Below are 23,297 nucleotides of genomic sequence, written 5' to 3' on the forward strand. Positions count from 1 at the left end.
GAAAGCTATTCTATTCTTGTCTGAACTGTTTATTGCTACGTTTCAGTTCCTTACAAGACCGCAGTCACGGAAAATTTATTCAGAGAATATTCCCTGACACTTAATTTTATATCGTTTGTTAACGATTTTTTTTTTCAGAAACTTTATTCTTGCTATTGTCAGTCCCATTTTATATCCTCTCTATTTGAGGTATCACCACTTATTTTGCTGTAAAGCGGACGCGTTACTTTTAGTTCTTCATTCCTTCTGTCAATGCTCTCACCATTGTCCGAGTTAATTCAGTTACATTCAACTAGCCTTGTTTTTTTCTTGTTAATATTCCTGTTAGAAATTGTACGTCAGTCTGGTGATTCGACCTTTCGTGTTGCGATTCAAGAACAGCCTTCCAGACGGTGTTTTTCAACAGGAGAACACTTTCCCACAAACCGCTATTGTAACTCAACATGCTCTACAGAATATCGACATGTTGCCTTGGCCTGTTCGATCACCAGATTTGTCTCAAGTGGGGCGCATGGAACACTATGCCACTATGCCACAAACTTAACACCAGGATTTCACATATGCAATGGCTTAGCTGGCGCTTAAATTAATCTGTAATATCATTACATATGTAACCTAGACAAATACAGTATATTCCCGAAATTTCATTACGCTAAATCAATTATTTTTTTATGTTGGTTTTTTTTCCATCACTGTATTTATGGATATTTCCGTCACTTCTTCGGAGAATTATTTTGTATTCAAGTTTGGAAAGAAAACTCCGTTTTTATTCAAGTAATATCTCTTTACTTGGAGACAGTTTTCGTCTTGTTGGGCCATCGTTTAGAAACAACTGACGATCGTCCTCAAGTAGCACTAGTGCGGAATAAACCACACATTAGAAACAATATACATAAATGACCTGGTGGATGACATTGGAAGTTCACTGAGGCTTTTCGCAGATGATGCTGTGGTGTATCGAGAGGTTGTAACAATGGAAAATTGTACTGAAATGAAGGAGGATCTGCAACGAATTGACGCATGGTGCAGGGAATGGCAATTCAATCTCAATGTAGACAAGTGTAATGTGCTGCGAATACATAGAAAGAAAGATCCCTTATCATTTAGCTACAATATAGCAGGTCAGCAACTGGAAGCAGTTAATTCCATAAATTATCTGGGAGTACGCATTAGGAGTGATTTAAAATGGAATGATCATATAAAGTTGATCGTCGGTAAATCAGATGCCAGACTGAGATTCATTGGAAGAATCCTAAGGAAATTCAATACGAAAACAAAGGAAGTAGGTTACACTTCGCTTGTTCGCCCACTTCTTGAATATTCCTCACCAGTGTGAGATCCGTGCCAGATAGGGTTGATGGAAGAGATAGAGAAGATCCAACGGAGAGCAGCGCGCTTCGTTACAGGATCATTTAGTAATCGCGAAAGCGTTACAGAGATGATAGATAAACTCCAGTGGAAGACTCTGCAGGAGAGATGCTCAGTAGCTCGGTACGGACTTTTGTTAAAGTTTCGAGAAGATACCTTCACCGAGGAGTCAAGCAGTATATTGCTCCCTCCTACGTATATCTCGCGAAGAGACCATGAGAATAAAATCAGAGAGATTAGAGCCCACACAGAGGCATACCGACAATCCTTCTTCCCACGAACAATACGAGACTATAACAGAAGGGAGAACCGATAGAGGTACTCAGGGTACCTTCCGCCACACACCGTCAGGTGGCTTGCAGAGTATGGATATAGATGTAGATGTAGAAGCTATATTCAACACACAGAATCTTTTGTTACAACATGAGATGAGAAATAAATCGAGCGCTGATCACTTATGTCAAACATGAAGCATGTTAAATTGCAATTTACAATATGGATAGTATAAAATACATTACATAACGAAAACTTACAATATTAAGGCATCAAAGTTGCATGAATATGATGCTAAAGCCTCGATGAAAAACAAAATAAGGTATAAAACAGTTATATTGTGGTTCAAGTTTGTGGATATGAATGTGACCATTGGTATTGATGTCTGTGAGTGTGTGGCTGGCCATCTGGATCATGTGGAACTTAAGGGCTGGCATTTGCTCACTTGTAGCTAATCATTCAGAACCAGGTGAAAGTTTTCATTTAAACGCTTATTCACCTTATGTGCTTCTAGTAAGCTGCGTTTCTCCTACTTGTTGGCTCCATGTGGTACTCCTGTGTGGACCTTCTATCTATTACGTTCCTTAAACACGTGTCCAGCAGAAGTGGAGTCTGCCTTAAGTAATCTCCAGTTATGTTCATGTCCAGTCCGTCTAGTCGCTATCCACTACACAATTTGGCACCGTCAATGCAGCTGATTTTCTGAACACGTCTATTAATAAACCTGTTTTGTCTTTGCTGTAGAATATGCTGCGAGCTGTGCTGCCTTGTACTAAAACGAAGTCTTAAAGTAGCAAGATTTGAGAGTTTGACTTTCCTAAATATGGTATAGTACACCATTTGATTTTGGTTGAGTGTTCTGCAAAAGTAGCATGAAGGTAGTGAAAGAATTATCTTCTTTATTTCTTGAGTAGAACGTCTTCAACTAAATCATCACTATAGCTGTTCCTAGATGAAATAAATTTAATTGTACCGAGCTATGTTTGGAAATGCTGTTTTGTCACTGGTATGGACGTGAGACTGTGTACCATGGAATGGGAGGCAGCATGTTGTCATTTATTACAGCGTCTATGTTTGATATTACCCATATTGTAAATTTTAATTTAATACTGTAGTTTAACGTGCTTGATTTATAACATGAGTGACGAGAGCTCGATTTGACATTTGTGGGTGGAAAGTATCTTTGTTTCTAATATTTGGATTCCTATATACTAATGTCTCCTGTAGACGCTAATATTTCCTGATGATGGCCTAATAAGCCGAAAACGGCTTCGAAATAAAAATAATAATACAATAAAAAGAAAATAGAAAAGGTTTTTTTTCTTCATTCCCAAACAAGGAAGAGTTTTATTTATAGAAATTTCAGTTTGACTTGATAAATACAACCTTCTTTGTTAGAAGGTAATCAGAAGGTGTAGCAGAGGTACTCGATTATTGAGTTCGGCTTCAGTCGTAGGTCATTCCCCCAAACTGTTTAGCTCCGTGCTATGTCGTGAAACAATGAAACTGGAATCAACTGTGCCGTGCCGACTTGCTTTGTTGAAATTTCCAACATACTGTTGGCACGTTGGCTGTGAGAGGTAATTAGTTTCCCAGTGCTAGTCTTCTTACGAAATCTGCAACAGCTGAGCACTCCCCTTTGCCCATTCCTTTTGCGTCGGAGAACGTGATGTCTTAAGATGGGGAAATATTGGACGTAGGTGCAAATTCGGAAGGGATCTGTATATTTCTCTCCTTACATTGGCATCACTGGATGCAAGCTGTTACTTTGCTTGCGCGTTTTGTCTTTGACATCCTATGTATTGTTGAACAGATTCTAACATATATTGATGCACATGCAAGTCGAGACTGTGGTATGTAGCAGTTTTTCATTGCAGTCTACAATTATTGTTAGTTATCTTTATGCGAATACTCTCGTCAGTGTACTGGAAGAGAAAAAAAGTGGCAAGCATTATTTCCCTATCGTTTACTTCTTTAAGTGTTAAGAAGGAAATGTGAATGTAGTTTCTCCGTGAATCTCACTTGCAATAATGGCTAGTTAATTAAAGATACCCACATATGTTGGCGGAATATGGGACACTGCTGAAGACTCAGTGATGACACTCAACATTTTGAAAAGGCAGTCGTTGCAACAAAATCAAGAAAACTGTAGTACAGAAAGGTCTGAAGCGAATTTAACATGTGTCGTTCAACATAAAAGAACAAAGTTGATAACACAAACCGTGGAATGATTGGAAGACCCTCTGTGTTAACCAGCGTTGAAGAGAAAACGCTTGTCCATTGTATTTTAAGAGATGTGTATTTGGTGTTCTCCTTTTACCTCTGGTGACGTAACGTACATAGTGAAAGGTTATCTCGATAAATGTGGACGATGAGAAAAACCCTTTTTCTTTGAAAGTGCTGGAAATAGAATGGTCGCTCTCATTCTTACTGCGTCGCTCTTCTTATATCAGGCATCCGATTATCTCAGAACATAAAGCGCCATCGTGTTCATGTGATTTATGGGACAGTGAAATCATATTTCCAGAATGCCTAAACAAGTGTCAAATTTCTCTGAACATGTCTAAAATATCTTGTAAACATATTTAAGATATTTTCTAAAAGTGTTAAGGAAATTCCTGATCATGTATATTTTTAAACTAATACTTTGAGTCTGAAATTACCTCATCAGAAGGAAGTGTGGAACTTTGTGTGGAAACTCAGTGAGCATCCGAACTTACCCCATCGCACGGAGTAATATTGTAGGCTTGTTTTCTTTGATCATATTATTGTTCAAAGTAATTCCAAATGTCTCGCGCTTGTTTCCCGATATGTTTTTATATAATATTATTTGCGAAGTCACCTTAAAGAATATTAAAATAACGTCCAGTATTACCCGATCTTACGGTACGATATTTGTTGGATTTAGGAACACTTACTAAGAAATCGACCTTGGTTCGTCAGTTGAACATTGACGATGTAATTGCCATGTTCGGAAAACGAATAAAGCTGGAAAACTTATTTAATGAGCTAACCGATCTGTTATGTCTATAGCTCTATTACAGTCATTTATAACAGTATAAAGTGGTATTTTGCGTATAATGATACGGTAAGTAAATGAAAAATGGTACGTGGCTGAATCATTCTAGCGAAAGGAGTGTAGGGCACACATCCTACATGATTTTCAAATCTGTGGATTGTAGGCAGGGGGGCCTATTGTTGTACTTCATTGACATACTACCAAAGATAATGTTTTTTTTTCGAAATAGTTTTATATCTCACCTGTACATCACCAAAGAAAATTAAAGTAAAAAAAAGAAAGAAAGTTAAAAGTTTCGTGGGTACTTCTTGTAATCAAGTCAGTACTACCTTAGTACCCTGCGCGTCTGGGCACGTAACACTAGAAAAGAGGCAGAACGAATATTGATGTGTGCAGCGGAGCACCATGATGCACCTTTAAGTGTCTAACGACTGGTAAAGGTAACGTGCAGGACAGAAATATTTTAAGGTGTGGGTCACAGTATCAAACCTATACAAAGAACCAGTGAATATATAAGAATGGGCTATTCCATTTTAAATTGGACAAAGAACGAGAAAATTTTTTAAGTTACTAAAAATTTTTACATGTGACAATTACTGCAAAAGAAAACAACTTTCATAAAGTTATCTCTTAAATATTTACTAGTTTTTGAGTTAAAATTCCACATAGTGTGCGTACCTTCTGCACATAACAGTTTGTCTGCTGTGTAACTCAACAAAGTTATATCGGATTTAAGTGACCTAAGATCCATTTTTGAAGCTGAACGTCTTGTTTATAGAGGTATATAATATAATACAACAATAGTTAATATAACAATAGTTAATAAAAAAATTAAAAAAATTTTATTCTTGTATTAAGGGTAAACAAAATTTATGTAGATATTAAGCTTACGTAGGCTTTAACCCCTTTTTTTACTACACATTCATTTAGGTTTTAAGTTTTATGCAGCCTCTTCTTTGAAACATAGAAAAAAAAAAAACAATGAAATCTTCAAGCTCACGCGATGGACTGCTGTGAAACATGAAGAGCCTGTGATAGGCAATGACCTCGTCATGATTCTTTGGTGTTGCCGTTGTCTGTAATTTACTTTTTATTTTTTGTACATCTCTCCGTTGAAGACCCCAGAAAAAAATTTACTAATGTTGTTTTTAAATCAAATGCTGAACATGTGACATAATTTTATTCCATTTAAAATTGTGTTTTCCAGAAAAAGTATTAACCATGACGAAAACTACAATAAATATAAGTTCTAAAAATATGTCATAAATACCTCCACAGACTAACAACATTACCTTCATTTCGAATTGTATTTGAAAATTTTAGTTTAAATAGTTTGAGCTGCAAGCCTCAAAATTGCATTACCATTAAATTACTGTAACATGGCCCTCAAAAAAATCCTGTAGCATTTGTTTATCACAGTTACGAGTTTTCAGACGATGGTAACTACTCTAGATGATGGAAAACTGAAGAAAATGCTAGGTTTCCTGTTGTCCTGAGTGAAATGGAAAAGCCCGGGTACGAAATATTCCTCGAGGCAGTTAAAGAGGGCACATTGTTCATTGTGAGTGATGCACAGCGTGCTAGCCTGTCAGCAGAGCTACTTGCCGATCAAATCGCCGAGAAGGGTGTGGGCGTTTGGCGGCTGAGGGCGGTACATCTGCCGCAACAGGCGGCCAACCGCTGTCGCTGTGTCTGTCCTGTAGCTGTCTCTGTCTCTGTAGCTGTCTCTGTCTCTGTAGCTGTCTCTGTCTCTGTGTGTGTCTCCGAGGCGGCAAGTTAATTGGAGGCCGGCTCTCCACAACGAGGGCCCTCGCGGCCGTCTTACACGCCTCACTGCGACCGCCACCAGACTCTCCGGTAACTTTGCTCACTGTGAGCGCCGACACGTCATCTCGCATCCACGTGGGTGGATCAGGGCCACAGGCAGCGCAGGCAGTGCGGGAGGGCGAGACGGCAACAGTACTGGTGAGGGTTATGTTGTGAACGAGGTGCAAGTCAACACCTAAAGTGCACACCTAAACCTTTATCTTACGAAACATTTAAGCTACAGCTAGAGAGTCTGCAAACAAATAGTATTAACAGATTATAGCCAGTACAAATGTAGATATTTAAAGTAGATCGTTTGCCATTGGAGTACTGAAAAGAAAGACTAGCATAAAACAAGGAATTTCCGCGCGGGATTAGCCGAGCGGTCTGAGCAGCTGCAGTCAAGAACTGTGCGACTGGTCCCGAAGGAGGTTCGAGTCCTCTCTCGGGCATGGGTGTGTGTGTTTGTCCTTACGATAATTTAGGTTAAGTAGTGTGTAAACTTAGGGACTGGTGACCTTAGCATCTACGACCCATTAGGAAAAAAATAAAAAATTTAAAAAAACAAGCAATTAACCGAAGCAAAACAAAATTGAACACACACTGCCAGGAGGAGGCAGATAGTCTCACTTACTACGATACTGTAGAAAAAAAAAGAGCATGTGCCTCCTGGATATTATCTGTCATTCTCCCGACAACCTGTTTTGTAATCTCTCCTTCTCTATGTGTATAAAATGAAGTTCCCTCCTCACATTTGTATGTATGGGATAATCTGCGAAACCACTGTAATGATTTTGGTCTGGTTTTGACTAATGGACTGAACCATGATGGACAGTGTTTTGCAAACGGTGACATTGTCATCTACCGGTACAAAAACTTATTAGGAACACACTCTGCAACGCTCGACTGTCCCTGGCCATCAGTACAAGATGTCTGCCTGATGACGACCGGTGTGGCCGAGAGGTTCTAGGCACTACAGTCTTGAACCGCGCGACCGCTACGGTCGCAGGTTCGAATCCTACTTCGGGCATGGATGTGTGTGATGTCCTTAGGATAGTTACGTTTAAGTAGTTCTAAGTTCTAGGGGACTTATGACCTTAGTAGTTATGTTCCATAGTGCTCAGAGCCATTTGAACCATTTTTTTGTCTGCCTGGTCCCATTTCCAATTCCCAATGACATCAAGAACAGGAAGGCTTGGAAAGCTGTAGAAGGATTGAAATATCCATGATGGATTTGTTTTTCGGTTGACTTCCAATGACAAATGCACATTCTAAATTGAAACTACTTCTTTAATTATTTTTCTTAAACAATGACCTACAGAATTTTTCCTGACAACGACAACTCAAACTGAACCTTTTCATTTATTACCCAAAATATACAAGCGCAGCGCGATCTGACTGCTATACATTCACAACATGACTACCAATAATTAACACAAAAGAATGGCCCTGAATTGCAAGAAATCCTAACAATAATACAAATCCAAAAAAGTATGGAAGTAAAGAAATATGAAACTACCCCCAACTGTGTTAATTGCCTAAACTCATTTCAATCACGAATTCCAACACTGCAAACCCAATTCTTTTTCATAAGTCACTTACCTCACAGAAAATCTTCATAACACGAACTACAGCAATTACAGCAAGTAACAACTACAGCCAGCTAAATAAAAAGATTCTAACTACTATAGACTAGCTACTAGGAATTATATGGTTAGAGAAAGAAAGATTTTGTTAAGAGCAAACAATGCATTTAGAAAATTTTATCTTATTCATGTGACATCCATTTCCAAAAATTATATAGTTGTCAATAATTCCACTGCCAAACATTATCAACCAAACATCCATCGTCATACATATCCCTGCGCATTTTCTTACAGGCATATCATTTTATCTCACTTTTCAATGCATGTCCTACCAACACAGAGTCTCCACCAAGAATATCATGTCCATACACTCCCCTATCCACTCGCTAACTGCTAGTCCGTCTAACCACAGAATCTCTTGCCGAGGGCGCACAACGCTGACACCGATGTTAACGTAGTCTATAGCGCTGCCAACATACAAACAGGCTACTTAAAAAATCAATGATTTCTTGTGACTGACCCATTCTACTGTCACTGCTTGTCTACTGGAAACACAATACTCCCACCCTCATTTCATACTGGCGATTCCGTCTTCCACTATATCTAATTGTCAGATAGCCCGCTCGGTTAGCTGTGCGTCAGACCACACGGCTTTCCGCATTGATAAGGAGCGCCTGGTCCCCTGGCACGAATCCGTCCGGCAGGCTTGTGTCGAGGTCCGGTGCGCCGGCCAGTCTGTGGATGGTTTTTAGGCGGTTTTCCATCTGCCTGCTAGAATGCGGGCTGGTTCCCCTTATTCCGCCTCCGCTACACTATGTCGGCGATTGCTACGCAAACAAATTCTCCGCGTACGCGTACACCACCATTGCTCTGCCATGCAAACATAGGGGTTACACTCGTCTGGTGTGAGACGTTCCCAGCGGAGGGAGGGTGAGGGGGAGATGGCGCCCACTGGAGGCCGAACCGCACAATATCACTGGGTACGGTGTCGGGCGGTGGATGGCTGAAGTGGACTACGGTAGTCGTCGTGGGGTTGTGGACCACTGCGGCTGCGGCGGGGACGGAGCCTCTCCGTCGTTTCTAGGTCCCCAGTTAACATACATTACAATACAATGGTCAGATCCGCACTACATACAGTAGTGAGCAAATTAATTGTAGCGTCATAATTTAACTGTGCACATTCATTTATATGCGTATAATACAGTTAGTAGCTTACTGAGTATTAATAACTAATATGCCCTCATTTTGCTTTAACGAGCTTCTGATCACGTTGTGGTATCGATTCGACCAGGTTAGACCAAATGTTCTGTTGTTCATCATCATAAAATCCCGCTAATTACTAACATGAGTTCTTTTGTTGAACAGTCCATTTTACCAAGATGTCTTTTCACACTACTCCACAAATCCTCTATGGAATTTTAATCTGGTGAATTGCGACGCCACTGAAGTACTGTCCGCTCCCGATAATGGGAGGTACGAGGCCTTTTGAGGTCTTGATGTATAATATGAATCTGCCTACAAGGCTAGGAAAGTAACTGCAAGTGCGATGCACGGGAAACTCATGAGGGTGACGATTACCTCCTTTTGCCCGCACCGTAGCCCATTGCGTTCGGTCAGAGGGTTTAGCTACCCTCTGTAATAAAAAGACTGAGTGAACGGATGAACGAACAACCTGAACGGATTTCATCGGACATCCGCCACGAACAAATTCAACGAACAATATAGAACTGGAATTAGAAAAAAAAAAAGATAGCTGAGTGGATAGGCGGCACGGTAGCTCAGCTGCCGTCTGTAACAAAAAACTGAGTTAATGGATCAACAACGAACTGAAACGGATGTCTTCCGACGTCCACCCAGAGCAGATACAACGGATGAAAACGATCAAAATGAGATTTTTAAAAAAAGTGGTCAGCGTGACGGATTGCCGTCCTACGGGCCCGGGTTCGATTCCCGGCTGGATCGGGGATTTTCTGCGCTCAGGGAAAGGGTTGTTTATTATTTATTTTGCGTATGGCAATACAGCGCCAATATTTTATATAAGTACAACAATATGTAAACGAAAAGTATAAAACGAAACAGTGTGTAAATAGTACATGTGTAAAAAAACAAGCAATAGCACAAAAGGATGAAGTACAAACATTCAAGACAAAATAACTACACGTTAAAAGCTTGGCAAGCCTGACTAGAAACTCATTCATATATTTAAAGCTCAATATCTAGATTGCACAGCCAATCCAAAGCAGAGGGTTTCACATATGTAACCTCAGAGACAGGTCTGGCATATATTCTGAACGGGCATTCCTCGATAATATGGCGGACGTTCTGTTCTGGTGCTCCACAGTGTGCAACGTGTAGACAACCTCCGAGATGGTGCACCCCGGGCAACTGACTGCGATAGCAGGACGGCAGAAAGTCTACACAAATGGCGGCCGAACTAGATCGTTGATCTCTCACGGCCACACCAGCGACAAAAAGAGGGAATGGGTGTTTTGTTGTCTTCATCATCAGTTCATCTCGATCCGCCAAGCACGTCACCCAATGTGGCTACCGGTCCTGCCCCGTCAGGTGCCTCCAGGCCAATGACGCCAAACGCTCATTTCATCATTTCATTTCGACTGAAGTAATCGGTAGACTGTTTGCCTGGCGCCAGCTTTCCTCTGGGCGACACACAGAGCTATTCTGACGTCTAAAATCTTTTATCGCCATATACACTACTGGCCGTTGAAATTGCTACACCACGAAGATGACGTGCTACAGACGCGAAATTTAAGCGACAGGAACAAGATGCTGTGATATGCAATTGATTAGCTTTTCAGAGCATTCACATAAGGTCGGCGCCGGTGGCGACATCTACAACGTGCTGACATGAGGAAGGTTTCCAACCGATTTCTCACACACAAACAGCAGTTGACCGGCGTTGCCTGGTGAAACGTTGTTGTGATGCCTCGTGTAAGGAGGAGAAATGCGTACCATCACGTTTCCGACTTTCATAAAGGTCGGATTGTAGCCTATCGCGATTTCGGTTTATCGTATCGCGACATTGCAGCTCGCGTTGGTCGAGATCCAATGACTGTTAGCAGAATATGGAATCGGTGGGTTCAGGAGGGTAATACGGAACGCCGTGCTGGATCTCAACAGCCTCGTATCACATGCAGTCAGGATGACAGACATCTTATCCGCATGGCTCTAACGGATCGTGCAGCCACGTCTCGATCCTTGAGTCAATAGATGGGGACGTTTGCAAGAGAACAACCATCTGCACGAACAGTTCGGCGACGTTTCCAGCAGCATGGGCTATTAGCTCGGAGACCATGGCTGCGGTTACACTTGACGCTGCATCACAGACAGGAGCGCCTGCGATGCTGCACTCAACGACGAACCTGGGTGCACGAATGGCAAAACGTCATTTTTTCGCATGAATCCAGGTTCTTTTTACAGCATCATGATGGTCACATCAGTGTTTGGCGACATCGAGGTGAACGCACATTGGAAGCGTGTATTCGTCATCGCCATACTGGCGTATCATCCGGCGTGATGGTATGGGGTGCCATTGCTTACACGTCTCGGTCACCTCTTGTTCGCATTGACGACACTTTGAACAGTGGACGTTACATTTCAGATGTGTTACGACCCGTGGCTCCACCCTTCATTCGATCCCTGCGAAACCCTACATTTCAGCAGGATAATGCACGACCGCATGTTGCAGGTCCTGTAAGGGCCTTTCTGGATACAGAAAATGTTCGACTGCTGCCCTGGCCAGCACATTCTCCAGATCTCTCACCAAATGAAAACGTCTGGTCAATGGTGTCCGAGCAACTGGCTCATCACAATACAATATGAACTGTGGTATCGTGTTGAAGCTGCATGGGCAGTTGTACCTTTACACGCCATCCAAGCTCTGTTTGACTCAGTGCTCAGGAGTATCAAGGCCTTCATTACGGCCAGAGGCGGTTGTTCTGGGTATTCACTTCTCAGGATCTATGCACCCAAACTGTGTGAAAATGTAATCACATGTCCAGTGAATACCCGTTTATCATCTGGATTTCTTCTTGGTGTAGCAATTTTAATGGCCAGTAGTGTACCTTTCCACCGGCTACTTTCCGTTTGTGCGCCACCATCACACAACTGTTGTGTCTGTTGTGTGTTCTCTTCTTTTTTTTTTTTTCAATTTATTGGCTTTTGAGTCGTACCAATGCAGCCTGACAAAAAGTCGAAAGACGAGACGATAGTGTATTTGAGGCAACTTTCGTGTGAATAATGACGATACGAATGTAAGGACAACACAAGACCCAGTCCCCGAGCGGAGAAAATCTCCGATCCGGCCGGGAATCGAACCCCGGACCGTTCGGTCTGCATTCGGCCCCCCTGATCCCACAGCTACCGAGTAGCACCCGTTGCAGTGTACAACAGATCAGCAGAACACGAACGTTTCTGTGTCAGGGTTGTGGTTTTAGCGTATGTGAGGCCTTTTGTACTGGGCACACATCGGAAAGGCACCTCTAAGCGGCAGAGGAAAAATCGCGCGCGTCTGCTGTAATTCCCGTATAACAACAGTGGCTTTGGCTGGTACGCGCCGATCTCTCACAACGTGAGTGCCTCGCGCCCGTCAGAGCGCGCGGCCAATCTGAGCCGCCCGCTGTTATCCGGAGGTAATCGTGTGTACTCGGATCCCGTCGGATTTAGTGTGGCGCGCTCCGATCATCTGGCCGCAGGCTCGACCTTACGCTAGAATTCCCGGCGCGCGCGCGGTCGATATTCCATTTACAGCTGAATGGCGCGTTGACACGGATATAGTGGGCGCACAGAAAGCGTTTCTCTGACCTACACACGCCGCGTTGCCGACGTCATATTAAAAAGGAAAGCACTTTTCCTCGGTTCCGTTCGTGTTACCTCAAAGAGGCTCCTCGCCTATTTTGCCCCCCGAATTTATGGAATTCTTCGTCCTTTCAATAACTGGTGGCGTTGATTCGCTTGTGAAACGAGAACAGTAGGTCGGAACGCTTGCGATCAGTCCTCTGTAAACTGGAAACAGCGTCATGCAATTCATATTTTCAACAGTGCTACTTCATCTCCATCTACATATATACTCCGCCAGCCATCAAGTGGTGTGTGGCGGAGGGCACAATTCGCGCCAGACATATTCCCCCCCCCCCCCCCCCGCTACACCCCCCCCCCCCCCCACACTTGCGGATCGCACGAGGGAAAAACGACTATCCGAACGCCTCAGTAAGAGCTCTAATTTCCCTTATCTTTGAATGGTGATCATTGCGCGATTTGAAAGTTGGTGGTAATAATATATGCTCTACATCCTCGGCGAAGATCGGATTTCTGAAATTATTGAGGAGCCCCTTCCGTTTAGCGCGTCGTCCATCTGCAAGTGTGTCCCACTTCAAACTTTCAATGAGATTTGTAACGCTCTCGCGATGGCTAAATGTACCAGTCACGAATCTTGCCGCTCTTCTTTGGACCCAACTGGTAAGGGTCCCATACAGACGAACAATACTCTAAGACTGGACGAACTAACGTATTGTAAGCAATTTCCTTTGTTGATGGACTGCATCGCTTCAGGATTCTACCAACAAACAGCAATCTTAGAGTTTGTCTTACCCGCTACTTGTGTAATCTGATCATTCCATTTGAGATCATTCCGAATAGTCACATCCAGATACTGGACGAATGTTACCGCTTCCAAAGACTGGCCATTTATTTTGTACTCGTACATTAATGGGACTCCTGCAAGACTCAGTTTCCACCCCCACAATACTACTGAAGTCAGACAGACGCTCCTAACGTTCTAAATAGAAATGCCAGAAAAACTTTCAGCAATAAATATCTTCCGGAGTTGTCCGCTCTAAGGAAATGACACAAAAATTCACAAAATTTCTGACGTAACTAGTGGGATACTTGGGTACTGGAGTAGTGCTAGTTAGTGTAAGAAGAACATGAAACTAACGGAAGGTATTATTTGTTTTACAAAAATTCTGAGAAATCACAATGGCACTTTTAGTTATAAACTGAACAAGTTATTTCCAGGTTCTTTTCGGAATGTGAAGTTACTTCTTAAAGATAGGATTCACTAATGAAATTTGTATACAAGGTTTAAGATTGTAATTGACTTGGCAGAATGGATGAGAGCCGCACCTACTCAACTTAAATAACAATCCGTTAGAATGTTGCTAGGTACGGTCGAGGCTGTCGCGTGTGAAATGCAGTGAAGTGTACTGTTGTGGAGGAAATATGGGGCTCGCAAGAGCTGTAGCGCACAATACCGTAAGCTGCCATGACTGCTGTCTGCGCCGCTCGCTGCTGACAAATAAGATAACTCTCGTTCTATCTGGATTGACCTTCGCCAATCAAACTCCCCCTACGCCTTGATGAATTCAAGGACTCCCATTCGCCCCTAGTCTAACTATTGGCGTGGTACACCGGTCAGATAACCAGTCCACCACGATGCCACTCAAAAATTCGCTTGCAGGCATTCAACTATAACTCTGTTCGTTCACACCGCACAATAAGTGTGGCGGCCAACACAGTGAACAACGCTTAATCGCAAGGACTGAATACAGAGTCACACTCCGATTCGCTCTTGACAGAGGTGCTCTCCCAGTGAAGTACTGAAGAGAGACTTATTCCTCGCTCTTTGAAAACAAATACGAGCGCACACACTCTCGTCACGTGTTCTCGCTCCAAGAGCGACAGCGGAACAGCCCATTTCCACGCCAGACGTGAAGGGGTATATCTTTCGGTCTCTTCCATTACTCCTTCAGCTCAAGGCGTCAGGAACATCATCTGCCAATCAGCATTGCTCTTCTAAAACGACAGAATGACGTTTCGTTCAAGGCGACCGATCTGGAAATCTGTAGCATCGGCGTTTGGCGTTTTCTGTCTCCCTGTGAAAACCTCGGGAAACTGCATGCTATGTTTGTAAAGAATGCGTAAGCCGGGCACTCCCACACAATGTAGCGGAATTTGCTTTTAAGCCGAACACGGGGTCGTTCTCCCTTTCACTCGGGCAACAGCTGTCTGCTCTACGGGTGGCCGCCGGCCGACGTAGATAGGTTGACTAGTCCTCTGATGGGACCAGGCTCCTGGCATGCGGTTTCCCTCTCCCGAACTAAAAGCTTTTGTGACCATCGTGTCTTGAATGTGTGTGTGTGTGTGTGTGTGTGTGTGTGTACGCCAGCCTCGAGTATTTCAACCTCGGTGCGCACTTGCAATTTACTTGTTATTTGCATATTGTTTACATGAATTCATACAACATTGACTTTATCTTATCGAGTTTGGGTTTGAATGAAGCGTCTTGATGTGTGGAATATGATTGTGAGGGCGTAATATGTAAGCAATGAAGGTCAAGAGACCACAATGTCTTACGACTAATATTGAGAGATAACTGCCAGAAGTTACACCACGCATTTATTTTCTGCAAATCCTCATTGATTTGTTCACAACTTTCGTGTGATACTACTTTCCTGTAGACTACAGAATCATCGGCAAACAGTCTAATACCGCTGTCAATACCATCAACCAGATCGTTTATGTAGATCGTATGAAGCAGCGGACCTATTACGCTGTCCAGGGGCACACCTAAAGTTACGCTTGTTTCTGTTGAAGTCACACCATTCAAGATGAAATACTGCTCTGTGTCTGTTAGAAAACTTCCTATCCATCTGCCTATGTCATAGGATAGACTGTAAGTGCGCACTTTTTTGGAGCAAGCGACAGTGCGTAACTGAGTCGAATGCCTTTCGAAAGTCCAGAAATATGGCATCAACCTGGGAGCCGGTATCTAGAGCCTGTTATATATCATGCACAAAGAGGGACAGCTGTATCTCGCATGACCGATGCTTCCTAAAACCGTGCTGGTTTCTGCATATGAGCTTCTCAGAGTCTAGAAAGGTCATTATATCTGAGCACAAAATATGCTCCATCATTCTACAACAAATCGACGTCAGTCAAATTGGTCGGTAATTATGGGCATCCTATTTTCTACCCTTTTTATAGACTGCTACGACCTGGGCCTTCTTCCAGTCCCGTGGAACTTTCCGCTGTTCCAATGATCTCTTATAGATGAAAATAAGAATGGTGCTACATTTGAAGCATAGTTAACATATAATCTTACGGGTATACTGTCTGGGCCAGGTGCCTTCCTGGCGTCTAAGGGTCTTAAATGTTTTACAATCCCAGATACACTAACCACTATGTCAACCATCCATGAGTTTGTTCGATAATTGAAAGGGGGAATGGTGCTGCAGTCCTCTACTGTAAAAGAGTTTCTGAAAGCTAGTGCACTTCTACAAGATACGCAGAGACGATAATACACTATATGGTCAAACGTATTAAAACCCTAAGTATTGCGAAATTGACCACTAGATGCCACTAGAGGCGAACGCGCCAATACAGTAAGGTGACAAAAGTCGTGGATTAGCGGTATGCACATTTACAGATGGCGGAAGCATCGCGTACACAAACCGTAACAAGGTGTGCTGCCATTTGTACTCACGTGGTTCATGCGAATTGGTGTCCGACGTAATTATGGCCGCACGACGGAAATTAACGGACTTTGAACACGAAATGGTCGTTGAAGCTGGACACATAGGAAAATCCGTGTCTGAAATCATTAGGGAATTCAATATTCCGAGATCCACGGAGTCAAGAATGTATCGAGAATACTAACTTTCATGAATTCCCTCTCACATGGGACAACGTAATGGACGACAGCCTTCACTTAACGCCCGAGAGCAGCGGCGTTTGCGTAGATTTGTCAGTACTAACAAACACTACGTGTAATAATGGCAGAAATCAGTGTTAAACGTACGAAGAACGTATCCGTTAGGACAGTGCGGCGAAATTTTGGTCATTGGGCTATGGCAGCAGACAACCGACGCGAGTGGCTTTGCTACCAGCACGACATCGCCTGCAGCGCCTGTCCTGGGCACGTGACCATATCGGTTGGCCCCTTGACAATGGAAAACCGTGGTCCGGTCAGACGACTCCCGATTTCAGTCGGTAAGAGCTGGTGGTACGGCTCGAGTGTGGCGCAGACCACCACGAAGCCATGGGCTCAAGCTGTTGACAAGGCACTGTGCGAACTGGTGTTAGCTCCATAATTGTGTGGGCTGTGTTTACGTGGAATGGACTGGGTCCTCTGTCCAAGTGAACCGATCACTGACTGTACATCCTGATGTTCGGTTACCTGGAGACCATTTGCAGCCATTCACGGACTTAATGTTCCCAAACAACGATGGAATTTGTATGGATTCCAATGCGCCATAATTGTTCGCGATTTGTTTGAGGAACATTCTGGACAGTTAGAGCGAATAATTTGCCAACCCATATAATCCAACATGAATCCTATCGAACATTTATGGGACAATCGAGAGGTCAGTTCTCGCACAAACTGCTGCACTATCAACACTTTTGGGATAGTCAGTGGATGTCACATGAGTAACAAATCCACGAGGGATATTTCGACCCTTCTAATGCTGCCCAAGTCGACTATGGGTTACGCGAAGCGAAGAAATAACCGTGGCCAAACCAAGACCTGTCAGACCTCATGTATAATGGACAGTGACCGTCGACCATTGCGGAGAATGGTTGAAAAAAATAGCATGAAATCAGCGCAAGGAATGACGCGTTACTTTCAAACTGCTACTAGCTGTCAAGTTTGCACAGTTGTGGGTATCGAGTTAAGAAGAATGGGTTATACTACTGTAATAAAAGCTCCTCATAAGCCATAAATTTCTTTAGTTCACGCTAAGAGAAGTTTGAGATGGTGCAAAGAGCGACACCGTCGCACAATGTATGACTCGAAACGAGTGAATTGGAGTAATGAACCACGCTATATATATATATATATATATATATATATATATATATATATATATATATATATATATATATATATATATATATATATGGCAATCCGACAGTTCTTCATATCACTTTTTTCCGATTTGGAAGTTCGTGAATATGAATTTAATTATATTTATTTATTGCAATAACCAATTGGTTCAAATGGCCCTAAGCACTATAGGTCTTAACCTCTGAGGTCATCAGTCCCTTAGACTTAGAACTAATTAAACCCACATAACCTAAGGACAGCACACACATCCATGCCCGAGGCAGGATTCGAACCTGCGACCGTTGCAACCGCGTGGTTCCGGACCTAAGCGCCTAGAACCGCTTGGCCACAGCGGTCGGCTAATAGCCAGTTTTTCGAAAATTCCGAACTATCAGTTAAATAAGATGATGACGATGTTCCATACTCCGAAGAGCTTAGGGAACGATGCGGGAGACCCGCACCGCCGACTAGGCAAGGTTGTAGCGGAGGTGGTTTTGCCATTGCCTTCCTCCGACCGTAATGGCGATGAATGATGATGATGAAGATAACACAACAACATCACGTCATCTCGAGACACGGAAAATCCCTGACCCCGCCGGGAATCGAACCCGGTACTCCGTGCGCAGGAAGCAAGAACTCTACCGCTAGTTAAATAAATGAGAGACAAAATAACTGTTTATATTGAACTTTGGAATGGTCTAAAAATTTATTTTTTGGTACCAGATGGGCAATTTTTTGCATGGTATTAGTCGTAAAAAAATTTAAACATAACATAATTCAGTTGCGCTATGGACAAAATAACGGAGTTATAGTGTTATATGAGAGAAAGAATTATAAGTAAATCTAAATTCAAGAACAATGAGAAATAGACATTAAGAACACAATAATGTAGACCAAACAACAGGTTGACAAAACAAAAGAAATTAAATCAAAATTAATACATAAAATTAATTAAAACAGATGAACAAAGATTAAAGTGGAAAAAGAATGATACGAAGAACAATGAGAGCAAAGGAAGAAGTTGAAATCACGATTAAAATGATGTGACAAAGGAGAGAAAATAAAAATTACTTTTAAATCAATTAATTGGTTCAAATGATGATCAAAGTTGTTTCGATAAAGGTTTAAAAATAAAAATAATGTATCATATCTGACAACATTCGATTCGACGACATCATGCATGTGAAGATACTAGCGTATCCGTTACACCACGCAACCGGACTATATAACACAGCTGTTTTAACGCTATTGTCTCACAAAATTCCGAAATATTTTTTCGTCTGTTACTCGCAAAGGAGGCCCCACCAGGATAAATGGCTGCAGTGTGTGATACCTGGTATCTGAACCTACATAGCCGTACAGATGGTTTCAAAAAGTCGATACCACCATTAGGGACATATCCTTATGAGACGACTGTTGTTTGTATCAGCATGGCAATGCACCGTGTCGAAAGCAGCGCCTGTGAGGCAACGGAGTGTGGACAATATCTTTCCTGAAGTGGACTGACCCAACCAGAATCCCCTATGGAACACCTATGGGTTGAGTTGGAAAGCCTATTTCGGTCCGGGTTCCAGCCCCCATTAACAGTACCTTCTCTCGTTTCGGCTCTTGAGCAAGAATGGGCTGCCATTGATCCACAGACATTCAGGCATTTCACTGAAAGTGTCCACAGCAGAATTCAAGCCTTAATAGCCGCGAAGGATTGACACACCCCATATTAATGTCTACTATTAGGCGTTCGAATACTTTTCCACTGTTCCTACATTATTTCTGGGGAAATGCAAGTAAGGTCATAGATGTATTCATCTTACAAAAATTTGAAGTAATAATAATAATGCCAATACTACCCTACAGTAGCTGAATTAATAACAAAAGAAAATTTAGAATGACTTGTGAAATTCGCAACCAAAAGATGAGAAGTAAAAAACAATTTCCGGACTGGTTCCGTCCATTCCTACGGTTCACGACGGAGTTTTATACTTTGTAACTTACCTACAACAAATAAAGCCCATGTTCGTCTGTGAAAATGGACTCGATAAGCAATCTGAGCAACCAGTAATCGGAATATAACCTGCATAAGGCTGTGTGGGTGTTGTATGAGTGTCAGTTTCAGTCATTTAAGCCCTACACAGATCGTTACATCAAAAACTTAAAACTAACATTTGGATAAGCTATCTGACTGCGTATTTGAATATAAGAAACTACAGGAACAAATGAACATGTAACAATGTATAGCTAAGCATCTGACTGCGTATTTGAATAAGAATTTACAAGTGATACAGAATCTGACTTGTGCAACGGAATTAACTGGATTAGAGCACATGACATGTTGTGGTGTGTCAGTGTCTCTGTTTTGGCTCTACGTTTTGCACTCACCTCTTTGGATGACTGCCTTTTCCGAGTGGTTTACAGCAATTCGCAGCAGAATGCAGCAGAAGTGGCTAAAGCTTATTGTCACTGAGAATGAATTTAATAAAAAGGAGTTTGCTTGGGTCCTGCTAACTACTAAATAACTTGTAAGAAGGGATTTCATACATTAAGTCTATTTAAAAATTTCAGAAGTCATCATGACAATTAACAGTTTGACAATTATTAACCATGGCGAAATGACTGACAATGACCTTATAAGTATTACTGAGTGCCAGATTAACAAATTATTTCAATTTCAAAGTTACATTAACATTTAATAACCACAGCATATATATGAATTACATGTGTAGAGTAATTATAATTACTTGGAGGATAAGGCGGCTTCTTTCACTGACAAGCAAAACATGGGATTATTGCAAACTAGGACTAACAATCGCGAGCTAACAGTGCAATTGCTTGGGACTTTTACCTTGAATTCCATCTTCAAGCGTAGTTAAGCTATCTAAATCTGCCCTGAAATCAGGCCTTGAGTGTGGTAAGATCTGCCATCACCGACGTGAAAGCAGCGTAACACGTCTTCTGTCTCCGAGCTCTCGACCAACACTACTGAAATTTTACTCTCGTAGGCAGACCTCGTCTCACAAAAATGCTTAGAATCGCGCTCCCATGTTTCATCCTCAGATTGTTACTGTCTATGGCTGAGTGCTAATTTATTTCCAATCTTTTACAATGCAAAGAATAGCCATAAATTGGTTATATTGTTTTCGATACTCAATGTAATATTCAATCATTGTAATGGAGTGTTCTGACACGATCCTTACAACTTCGGAGAAAATATCTTTCATAGGTTGTCGGCAGACATCAGGCAGGAAATTGAAAATGCCCAGATATTAAAAAACTAAGTAGAGGGGCACTTACCAAACGACACTTTCTGTTACTTTCCAGAACCTTTTGACTAAGAACTGTAAAAGCCTTTTAAAAGTAATTTTATTATTATACAGGTTTTACCATTACAGACAGTTAACAGCGTACCTTAAAATAACTAATTGAGTCAGTAGATGCTTAGTATGAAGCAGATGAAAACATCAAGTAGAATAACCGGATTAGCACCGGAATTTTCTTCAAGTTACCGGCTTTTCTCGAAATGTAACAGAGCGAGATGGCACCGTGTTAAGAAGCAAGACTCATTCAGGAGAGCGGCAATTGTAATCCCCGTCCGTCCATCTAAATTACGGTTTTCCATGGTTTCGCTAATTCACCTCAGCAAACGCTAGAAGGGTTGATATGAAATGGACGCGGTCCATTTCCTTTCCCATACTTCTCCAGTTGGAGTATGTCTTCTCGCTCTGATCTCAACTTTGACAGGACGAAAACTCTATCTTCTTTCCTTCTATTACTATAACAAATAAAACAATAAAAACAGTCCAGAAGTAACTACCGTAATTAACATCGCAGGTATAATAGCACTACTTGTATTTTACTGTTGGTATCGATAAATAGTTTTTAGTATATGAGGGATCTTTTTCATGATGGGGTCTACGTAACATGATGTGTGAGAAAGTGAATGGTTATGTGGTGTAGCTCGAGTCGGATGTAGCTGGTTGAGTCCGTGGTGGTGGAAAAATTTTCATCGCTAATGTTTGGAACATATGTGAATGATTATGACACTGCTGAAAGTGATCCGTCCATCGGATGAGGGCGCCGAATTCGGCGGCCCCTTGGTGCTATTAGAGACGGACAGTGATGCTATATCTGTCTTCTTAGTCATTATTATCATCATCAACAACAAGAACTCAAATATAATACGTAAAAGCAGTGCAAGTATCATGCACCGGAAATGCAACAGAAAAAACAAGTAATAATCGAGTATACGTGTATATCGACGTTAGAGTATGGTGTAATCCCCAGCGAGCTGGAGAGTAGGATCAAATTAAGGATATCAGGTTTTAGAGGTTAACCGGCGAATGTACACGGTGGCAATTATTGAATTATATGACATAAAAACGTTATAACTTCTGGTTTGTTTTAGAACGTTCAAATTGCACAGTTGGCTGCGTGGCATGGTGGGAATTAGTATGCGCTGTATGGTTTGGTTTAGCGACGAAGCCCACTTTTATTTGGATGGGTTCGTCAACAACCAGAATTGGCGCATTTGGGTGACTGTGAATCCGCATTTTGCGATCGAGAAGTCTCTTCACCCTCAACGGGTGACTGTGCGGTAGGCATTGTGCAGCCACGGAATAATCGGTACGATATTCCATGACAACACGGTGACTGCCAAACGATACGTGAAGGTTTTGGAAGATGATTTCATCCCCACTATCCAAAGTGACCCTGATTTCTACAAGATGTTCATGCAAGACGGCGCTCGACCCCATCGAAGCAGGATAGTATTTGATGTCCTGGAGGAGCACTTTGGGGGCCGCATTCTGGTTCTGGGGTATCCAGAGGCCTCTGGCATGGGCCTTGATTGGGCGCCATATTCTGCGGATCTGACCACATGCGACTCCTTTTTGTAGGGCTATATTAAAGACGTGGTGTACAGCAATAACCCAAAAACCATTGCTGAGCTGAAAACAGCCATTTAGAAGGTCATCGACAGAATCGACGTTCGTCTGCACCACATCATCGCCAATGATGACAGGCATATGGAACACGTCATAACCTAAATCCGAATATCTATAGTGACGTTTACACGTTGAATAAAGTGTGTGCTGACCGTACTTTGCAGCTAATTTACGTTTTTTTTCATATAGTTCAATAATTGTCACACCGTAGGACAATGACTTTCCCGAAGAGCAACCGAATGTTGTTGACTAACTCCGCTATAGTTTCAACTGAGAACTGTAAGGGGGCTATAGATGTTTTACGAGCTAATGGTAAGTTGTCGGATTTATGATCATAGTTATTTGAAAAACTAAAGTTTTCTTTTTATTCTCAGCGTTCGCGTTCCTCCCAATTTTTCACCGCATAAGAAGTATCTGACCCTCCCTTCTGCACCGGCCTTTGTGACCGAGCGGTTCAAGGCGCTTCA

General features: G+C 42.2%; 1 protein-coding gene across 9 annotated transcripts in view; it reads left to right on the top strand.

Moving 5' to 3' along the window:
- Nucleotides 1-23,297, top strand: part of LOC126272639 (protein madd-4) — a 1,706,630-nt gene that overhangs the window by 454,853 nt on the left and 1,228,480 nt on the right. The window lies entirely within an intron of this gene.

Source organism: Schistocerca gregaria, chromosome 5, assembly GCF_023897955.1.
Source record: "Schistocerca gregaria isolate iqSchGreg1 chromosome 5, iqSchGreg1.2, whole genome shotgun sequence".
Taxonomy (NCBI): domain Eukaryota; kingdom Metazoa; phylum Arthropoda; class Insecta; order Orthoptera; family Acrididae; genus Schistocerca; species Schistocerca gregaria.